This window comes from Argentina anserina, chromosome 6 (genome assembly GCF_933775445.1).
Source record: "Argentina anserina chromosome 6, drPotAnse1.1, whole genome shotgun sequence".
NCBI classification, from domain to species: domain Eukaryota; kingdom Viridiplantae; phylum Streptophyta; class Magnoliopsida; order Rosales; family Rosaceae; genus Argentina; species Argentina anserina.
The window spans coordinates 18,194,806-18,204,223 of record NC_065877.1 but is presented as its reverse complement, the minus strand read 5'-3'; positions in this window follow the sequence as shown (position 1 = coordinate 18,204,223).

Here is a 9,418-nt window from a genome sequence, read left to right as displayed (position 1 = left end):
CAACATTTTCCACTAATAATATCCGCGTTATACATAAAAACTAAAAAAAAAACAATTAGGGGTTGTTGAGTCTCATATTTTTTTCTAGAGTGATACCAAAACCTAAAATTAGGTTTTGTGCAGCAGGGCGGTGTCGTCACCGATTTCGTCAGTTCTCGAACGCTCCGGTGTGCAAGGGCTAAGTTAGGGAGGCTTCTCTCTTGTGCGGTGCGGGTGGTCAGCTGGTTGGCTTCTGCTGCTCAAGGACCACATCTTTGCTTGTCCAACCGGTTAGGTTTTGAGGTCGACGTGATGAAGTCCGGGTGTGGTGGTTTGAAAGAGGTTGATCGGATTTTTTTATTGTTTCATTAACTATAGACGGATTTGGTGGGGTGTCGGTTTCAATCCAGATGATAATTGACCATCTTTGTTACTCTAGTGGCGGCGTCGAGGCTGAAGTTTCCTTAGCGGTGGCAGCGGCGTCGAGTCCCTTCACCAGTTCATCATGACTCCAAAGCCGGACATGGCACCGGATTGAGGTGCCGGCGAGATCCCGTGTGGTCAGGTTTGGCCAGAATTGTCGTGGATGTGGGAGGGCATTACAGCTATAGGCCTTAGCCTTATGGATCTGGGAGTTACTATGCTTTAGTTTTTTAGCTTTAGTGTTTTCCGTTTGTTCAGATTTCAGACTTTGTTTGTTTGATAAGCGCTTTGTGTGCATTTGTTTGCTTTACTTAGGTTTAGGTTACATTAGAGGTGGTATGTCAACCCCTTGCGAGGGTTGTTGCGCCCGATATAGTGGTTGGTTCGGAGTGAATATGGTATCAAATGAAACAGGTGAGAGAGATCTTTCTAACGATACCAACCACGCTCAAATATGTCCCCAAATGACAAAGTTATGGCCAAAATTAGAAAAATGAGAACAAAAAGAAAGAAAAAGTATAATAGTTATGAAAAAAGGCAAAATGTGACTTGATCATTTTATAATTTAATTTTAACAAGAAGTGTCCTTTTTATAATAGCCTTCTTATAAAAAAGTTACTTTTAACATTTGAAATTAAAAACAATCAAGCAAGGTTTCAAAATTATAAAAAATTCAGTTTTTAAAAATTGTTTGTAGACACATGAAATTTAATGAAGTAAATTATCTTCATTAAATGATTGAATCGACCAAGAACCCGAAAAAATTGCACACGTGGCCCAAAAGTCAACAAAGTTAGTGCGGATCCGAATAAAACTCTTGTCAGCACATAAATGGATGATCGTAATCAAAGCTACGTGATTCTGACTTAAATCGGAAATTGAATGTCATTGACGATTCGAAATAGTAATCGGACATTTGATTAAATTAATAAATTCTTTAATGGTTATAATTAAATCAATTATTTTCTGCTTAATTTAGTTGTGAGAATAACTAATTTTTAAATTAATCAAAAAATACATACTGATTTAAATATACAATTAAAGAAATATTATTATTTTAGTGTCATTAAAATATTCTATAAAATAGAAACCTTGACACTATAAATACCCCTTCCATCATGAAGAGATGGGACTTGAGAAAAAGAGATAAAATCACTTAAGCAAGATAACTCTCGAGAAATTCCAAAGTGTTCCAAGTCCACGAAGAATTATTAAGCTACCAAATCGCTCGTTCTTTATCAAATCCAAATCTAAACTCAAGCCCACGAAGAATAATCAAGCTACCAAATCGCTCATTGTTCATCAAATCCAAATCCAAACTCAAGCGCACGAAGAATCATCAAGTTACCAAATCGCTCGTTCTTCATCAAATCCATATCCAAACTCAAATTCTCAAGATCAAGTGCATGTCACCCTTGAGCCAAGTTAAATACGGAGATAGAATCAGAGGAGTTCACAAAGATTGTAACATCGCGCTTGATTATCAATAAATTATATTTTATTTGTACACGTGTCTGCATTCTTATTTGTTTTTAGATTCTCGTTCTACAATTGACACACCCGGTGGGACATTTTTGGCCTCTCATCTCCTTCTCCGAAGAAAACTTTAAATTCGTTTGTGCGATGGCTTCCAAGAACAACCAAGCCGTTTCGTCGATGAAATCCAAGTCCACAACTGTGAGGTTAAGCGGAGAGGCCGAGCCGGTTAAGAAATCCAAACAAACATTCTCCAAATCAAAGAGTGAACCGATTTCCCTTGTCACCCGGAGCGTGGCTAGAACTCAACCCACGACATTTATGGCACATGCTAGTAAGTCTCGTCAACCAGTCATCACCTTAGAGAGCTTGGGAGCAATAGAGCATGTCTTTCAAAGTGGGAAGAAGCAAGTGTCGAAGGAGAAGAAGCAATCACCTCTATCCGTTCATGGTGATGGCCCTATTCTGGAAGACGTTTACTCTGACGATGAATCAAGCATGACATCATACCATGGAAGTCCTAAAGAAGTTGGCGATAACTTTCATTATATGGCGCATGAGTCCTATTTTCACAATGCGCAGGTCTTAGTGACGGGGACATCCACAATCGAGGAGAAACTCTCCAATCTGTTGAAGATGGTTGAAAAGCTCACTAGAACGGTTGAAGAAAAGGATGTGCAAATCGCTGAGCTCTATAGCAAGTTGGAAGATCACGATGATGAGAACTTCACCAAAGGGTCGCCTGGCACAAGCAAAGTAAATGAAAATGGAGAAATGTCCAAGAACAATGACGACTCACTTGGTTCCTTGTCACTCCAGCAATTACAGGACATCATCACCAACTCAATCCGGGCTCGATATGGAGGTCCTTCTCGTGACTCCCCCACATACTCCAAACCTTACACTAGGAGGATCAACGGCTTAAGGATGCCTTCGGGGTATTAGCCACCAAAGTTCCAACAATTTGAAGGTAAAGGGAACCCAACGCAACACGTCGCCCACTTTGTGGAGACTTGCAGTAACGCCGGGACAGGAGGCGATCACCTTGTCAAGCAGTTTGTTCGCTCATTGAAGGGAAAAACCTTTGAGTGGTATACATACTTAGAGCCAGAGCATGTTGACAATTGGGACCAAATGGAGTGCGAGTTCCTCAATCGATTCTATAGTACTTGGGGGATGGTCAGCATGATGGAGCTAACTAGCACGAAGGAACGAAAGGATGAACCCGCGGTCACTACATCAATAGATGGCGCTTACTTAGTCTTGATTGCAATGACCGACTGTGAGAGGTGTCAGCTGTTGAAATGTGCATCCAAGACATGCACTTTAATTTGCTATACATCTTGCAGGGGATGAATCTTACAAGGAATCAAGTACCGTTCTTTCGAAGAGTTGGCTTCTCGAGCCCACGACATGGAGCCAAGCTTGGCAAGTCATAAGGGAAAGAATGAGTCACTGGTTGACCAACGAAAAGACAAAGTCTTCGGAAGCAGATTTGACAAGGTTGTGAAGAAACCTTCCAAAGAATCAATGGTCATTAATACTGCACCGGTTAAGATCTCTACGCGGGATAAGAAGGAGTTCAACAAGGTGGAACCTCCTCGAACCTATGATGGGAGTAAACGCACGTTAAAGGATATGAAGCGAAAGACGTACCCGTTTCTAGACTCTGATGTTGTGGGCATGTTAGAAAATTTGCTCAAAAATAAGATAATAGATATTCCGGAGTGCAAGCGTCTAGAAGAAATGCATCGTGTCAACAATCCGAAGTATTGATTTTTGGCACATGGAAGGTACTCAAAAACCCTTAAGACACTGGTGCTTGTTGACTGCGTTGTAATAACTGATTTTGGGGTCTTGCATTTGCAGAATATGCAATCCTTGGACGAGCTCAATTTGAATGACACTGAAGTCGCTAATGTTGGAGTTATAGCAGCAGTATCTGGAAATCGATCCATCAAGAAGTTGGACTTGAGTTGGCTGTACGAATTGTCAGACCAAACCTTGGTTTTTGTTGCTGAGAATTGCCCTAACTTAGAGTTTCTTGCTATAAATGGTACTGATGTCACTGGTGCTGGCATTCGTGCACTTTCTAGTCAAAAGTGCCTAGAGACTTTTGTTTGGTGCTTATCTCAAACAAAATTTATGTCTGATGTCGAGCACATGGTGCTCGAGTGCCAGTCACTCAAGTCTATTGTCCTGAGCAAGCAGCTCCGTATGAATTTAATTCCAGAATGCGTTAGCAAAATTGCAATCTTTCAATAAGGTGATGAAGATCGCCTCAACTTAACCAGGGTTGCGAAAGTAAGTTTTGGGTTTTATTATTTTGCTTTTACTGTTTCAAGTTTAGCAACTGACATGTTTTATTATGCCCTTATATGCCTTCGAGTATAAGTTCTCATCATATTTGAAGGTCTAGTTTGTTTGTCTTTTTCAGTTCTTAAGTATGAGTTTACGCTAGTATATATAATTTTGTTTTGGTAAGAGAATATACTATGTTTGGTACCCAATAAAAATCAACAAGAAAATTTGTCATTATACTGGTATGGAGGTGTTTAGAGGTGAAACTTCTAAAAATCAAACAATGAATAGAAGTTTAAGGTAATTTCAACAGTGTTTCTTGCTAATTCATTTGTCTTTCGATTTATACATTCAAGGTAATTGTATTTACATCAATGTGTAGACACATGAAATTTAATGAGATAAATTACCTTCGTTAAAAAATTAAATCGACCAAGAGCCCGACAAAATTGCACACGTAGCCAAAAGTCAACAAAGTTAGTGCGGATCTTAATAATACTCGTGTCAGCACATAAACGGATGATCGTAATCAAAACTACGTGATTCTGAAAATTGAATGTCATTGACGATTCGAAATGGTAATCAGACATTTGATTAAATTAATAAATTCCTTAACGGTTATAATTAAGTCAATTATTTTCTGATTAATTTAGTTATGAGGATAACTAATTTAAAATTAATAATAAAATAATATTGATTTAATTATAAAATTAAAGAATTTATTATTTTTAGTGTCATTAAAATGTTCTACAAAATAGAAACGTTGACACTATAAATACCCATTTCAACATAAAAAGAGGGAGGATTTGAGGCTTGAAGAGAAGAAGAGAGAAAATCACTTGAGCAATATCACTCTTGACAAATCCCGAAGTCTCATCTAGTCCACGAAGATCATCAAGCGGCCAAATCGCTTGTTATTCATCAAATCCAAATCCAAACTCAAGTCCACGAAGAATCATCAAGCGGCCAAATCGCTCGTTCTTCATCAAATCCAAATCCAAACTCAAGCCCACAAAGAATCATCAAGCGGCCAAATCGCTCGTTCTTCATCATATCCAAATCCAAATCAAACTCAAATTCTCAAGATCAAGTGCACGTCACCCTTGAGTCAAGTCATATACGGAGATAGAATCAGAGGAGTTCACAAAGATTGTAACCCCGCGCTTGATATTCAATAAATCATATTGTATTTGTACACGTGTCTGCATTCTCTTATTGGTTTTCAGATTCTTGTTCTACAAATTGGCACGCCCAGTGGGACATTTTTCGCCTCTCATCCTTCTCCGAAGAAATCTTTAAATTCGTTTGTGCGATGGCTTCCAAGAACAACCAAGCCGTTCCACCGAAGAAATCCAAATCCACAACCGCGAGGTCATACGGAGAGGCCGAACCGGTCAAGAAATCCAAACAAGCATTCTCTAAATCAAAGAGTGAACCGATTGCCCTTGTCACCCGGAGCGTGGCTAGAGCTCAACCCACAACATTTTTGGCGCTTGCTAGCAAGCCTATTCAACCAGTCATCACCTTGGAGAGCTTGGGAGCAATAAAGCATGCCTCTCAAAGTGGGAAAGAGCAAGTGTCAAAGGAGAAGGAGCCAAAGGAGCAATCTCCTCTATCCGTTCATAGTGATGGCCCTATCCTGGAAGACTTTTTCTCTGATGACAAATCAAGCACGGCATCATACCATGGTTGTCCCAAAGAAGATGGCAATAACTTTCATCCTATGCCGCATGAATCCTCTTTAGACAATGCGCATGTCTTGGTGATGGGGGCATCCACAATCGAGGAACAACTCTCCAATCTGTTGGAGATGGTTGAAAAGCTCACCCGAACGGTTGAAGAAAAGGATGTGCAAATCGCTGAGCTCTATAGCAAGTTGGAAGATCAAAATGATGAGAACTCCACCAAAGGGTCGCCTGACAGGAGCAAAGTAAATGAAAAGGAAGAAACGTCCAAGAACTATGGCGACTCGCTTAGTTCTTTATCACTCCAGCAATTGCAGGACATCATCACCAACTCAATTCGGGCTCAATATGGAGGAGGTCCTTCTCGTGACTCCATCACTTACTCCAAACCTTACACGAAGAGGATCGACAGTTTAAGGATGCCGTTGGGGTATCAGCCACCAAATTTCAAACAATTTGAAGGTAAAGGAAACCCAAAGCAACATGTTGCCCACTTCGTGGAGACTTGCAGTAACGCCGGGACAGAAGGCGATCACCTTGTCAAGCAGTTTGTTCAGTCGTTGAAAGGAAATGCCTTCGAGTGGTATACAGACTTAGAGCCGGAGTATGTTGACTGTTGGGACCAAATGGAGCGCGAGTTCCTTAATCGATTCTATAGTACGAGGCGGACGGTGAGCATGATGGAGCTAACTAACACGAAGCAACGGAAAGATGAACCCACGATCGGCTACATCGATAGATGGCACTCACTTAGCCTTGATTGCAAGGACCGACTGTCAGAGGTGTCAGCCGTTGAAATGTGCATCCAAGGCACGCACTTTGATTTGCTATACATCTTACAAGAAATCAAGCCCCGTTCTTTTGAAGAGTTGGCTACCCGAGCCCACGACATGGAAACAAAATACAATTATACAATGCACAATATAACACAATAGTAACAGTTCAAAGCATTGAGAATTAATCAATTCCCCGGCAACGGCGCCAAAATGATAGAGCGTTTTGTTAGAACGTCTATAAAATACCCTGAAAAACATCATCGTTAGTATAGAATAAGCAGTGATCGTTCAGTCCGGGGAATCAAAAGGGCCTCAACACTTATCGTGTTATTGGGGGATTTGATTTCGATTTTATAACTACTACTTAAAATAAATCCTAAATTACTTATATACAATTGATCAACCATTCATCACATAACCAAAACACGAATTTCACTCAAGAAACATGTAAAACACGTGTAGAACAACATATAGGCAGCAAATTATTTCGATTCTTTATAAGTCAATTTCAATTCCAATTCTAATTAGAGTCCGAAGCGGTTCATCTAATCGTTAAGACTTCTTAATTATTTAGAATCAACGAAGCGTTCAATCCTAAACATATGCTAAAGAGAGTTCAACATAACGAAGCGTTCTAGTTAAACAACAAAGTAGCACATAAGCACATTAAGTCGAATTGGAGACATGTTACACAAGCATGGCGTCACTCATCTTGATTAAACATGCTAATTCCTAGAACTATCATAGCCCTATATAAGTATCCATAATTGAAACACGAAGCGTATATTCAATCAATGAACACTTTGGTGAATGAAATCGCAACCTTAGGAGAACCATGGCCTTGGCTTCCTCAAGCATTGATTTAGATGCACAAATTCAAGGAATAAATTGAAATAAAACCTAAATTATTTCGAAAATCCTACTGCCCTAAGCTATTACACACGAATTCATACATCTTTCATGAGTTTATACAATCAAAACATAAAACCAAATAAGTTTGAATTTATGCTCTTCATATATAAAACCGAAAATCACATCCAAGAATTCATACAATGACATCGAAAATTGCAGAAAACCTAAATAAAAATTACAAGCCATGGATGAGTCACACATTAGAAACCTTCTAGGATGAAGCAAGGATGAATTCGAATTGGTGGAGGACGAAGATGAGCACGGCTTGGTGATGATGGATGAAGGTTTTTGGCTTGAATTTTCTGGATGTCTTTGGGCAGAAATTCGGCTTTGTTTGTGAGAGAATGGAGATCCCGAATTGTGAGGGAGGCTGTGCCTTTTATAGAGGAAGGAGGAGAGGAGGGGCTGCTAGGGTTTTGAATGGGCTGATCCATGTATGCACGGCTGGGATTTCTTCTTTTTAATTGGATCTAATGGCTGCCCTTCTTTTCCTTGTAGAACAAGCTCTTATCTCCTTGTTTCTCTAGGGTTAGCATGGCATGGGATGGGCTCCTTCTCCTTGGCTGAATTGGATAACACGGCAAGAACTTCTTCTCCTTGAATTATCTCTTCAAATCTGAAAATAAGAAAAAAAATCAATAGTAAGAGATAATACATTTCGAAAATCATGTCCTAATCTAGATATTTGTAATAGATGAGCTCAACTAGATTAGGAAAGTTTCTAATTTGCAAAAAGGAAACTTACTAGAATAAGTAAGTTACTAGAACAAGGAAGTTCATTTAGGAAAGTTTCGTAATAAGAGTTTGAGTTCAAGTAGGACTTTCCAAAATGGTACGTTTCTTAGTCTAACAAGGATTCCTAATGCAAACAGGACTCTCAACATATCACCAATGCGACCAAAACGTAGATAGATGAAGACTCCTAATCCAACTAGGTTTCCTAGTCCTTAAGGATTCCTACTCAAACTAGGACTCTAGACCAATTCTTCGTTTTTAGCTCGTTTAAGCACAAATACACATCCATTACCGTCCTAGACTCCTATTGTGACTCAATGACTCGATATTACAACAATAAGGGTTAAGCAAAGTACAAATGGAGGTAAAAACATATTAAGAACGTAGCACAAAGTGCTCCTATCAACTACCCCACACTTAGCTTTTGCCAGTCCCTTAGCAAAACAAAACAAAACAAAACTACACAAAACTCTATTGCCCCTAAAAGATTGCCTCAGAATCTCAAACACATAGCTTTCAAGTTTAAGCATTTGAATGTAAGCACATAAATTCCAAGTTTCATAAACATGTTTCATAGTATGAATAAGTAAGAAATGAGACAATAAGCACATAACATGTTTAGTTAATCCAATCCTCCTCACAAGGTATACTCTCTTCTTTACATTCAGATTCATGGTTATGATTCACACACAAGTATATGCAAGAGAAAGGATAATAAAGCATCAAATAGCTTGCATATTTCATCAAATGAAGGCACTTTGTGAATAACAAAAGGAAAACCTCATTTAACAACTAAGTGCACAAATGGACCAAAACCATATGCTCAACTCTTGTGATCATCTCCACAAACCAAGTTTTGCTCATTTTAAGAATCATTAGGATCATTAGATAAGGGTGAATGTTTAGGCTTAGCTAAAGGCATGGAATATTAAAGAATCACAAAGGTGATCCTATAGACTTAGCAGAATAATCACCATCCTTATAACACCACACACCATCAAGGGCTAAATATAACAAGTTGGGCCCAATCATCATTTCTACCACAAAGTGAACATGAACAAAGGTCAAATACACATTTTTAGACCTTTAATTACAACTCAACTCCAAATCTTAAATGGAAGACAACATCTT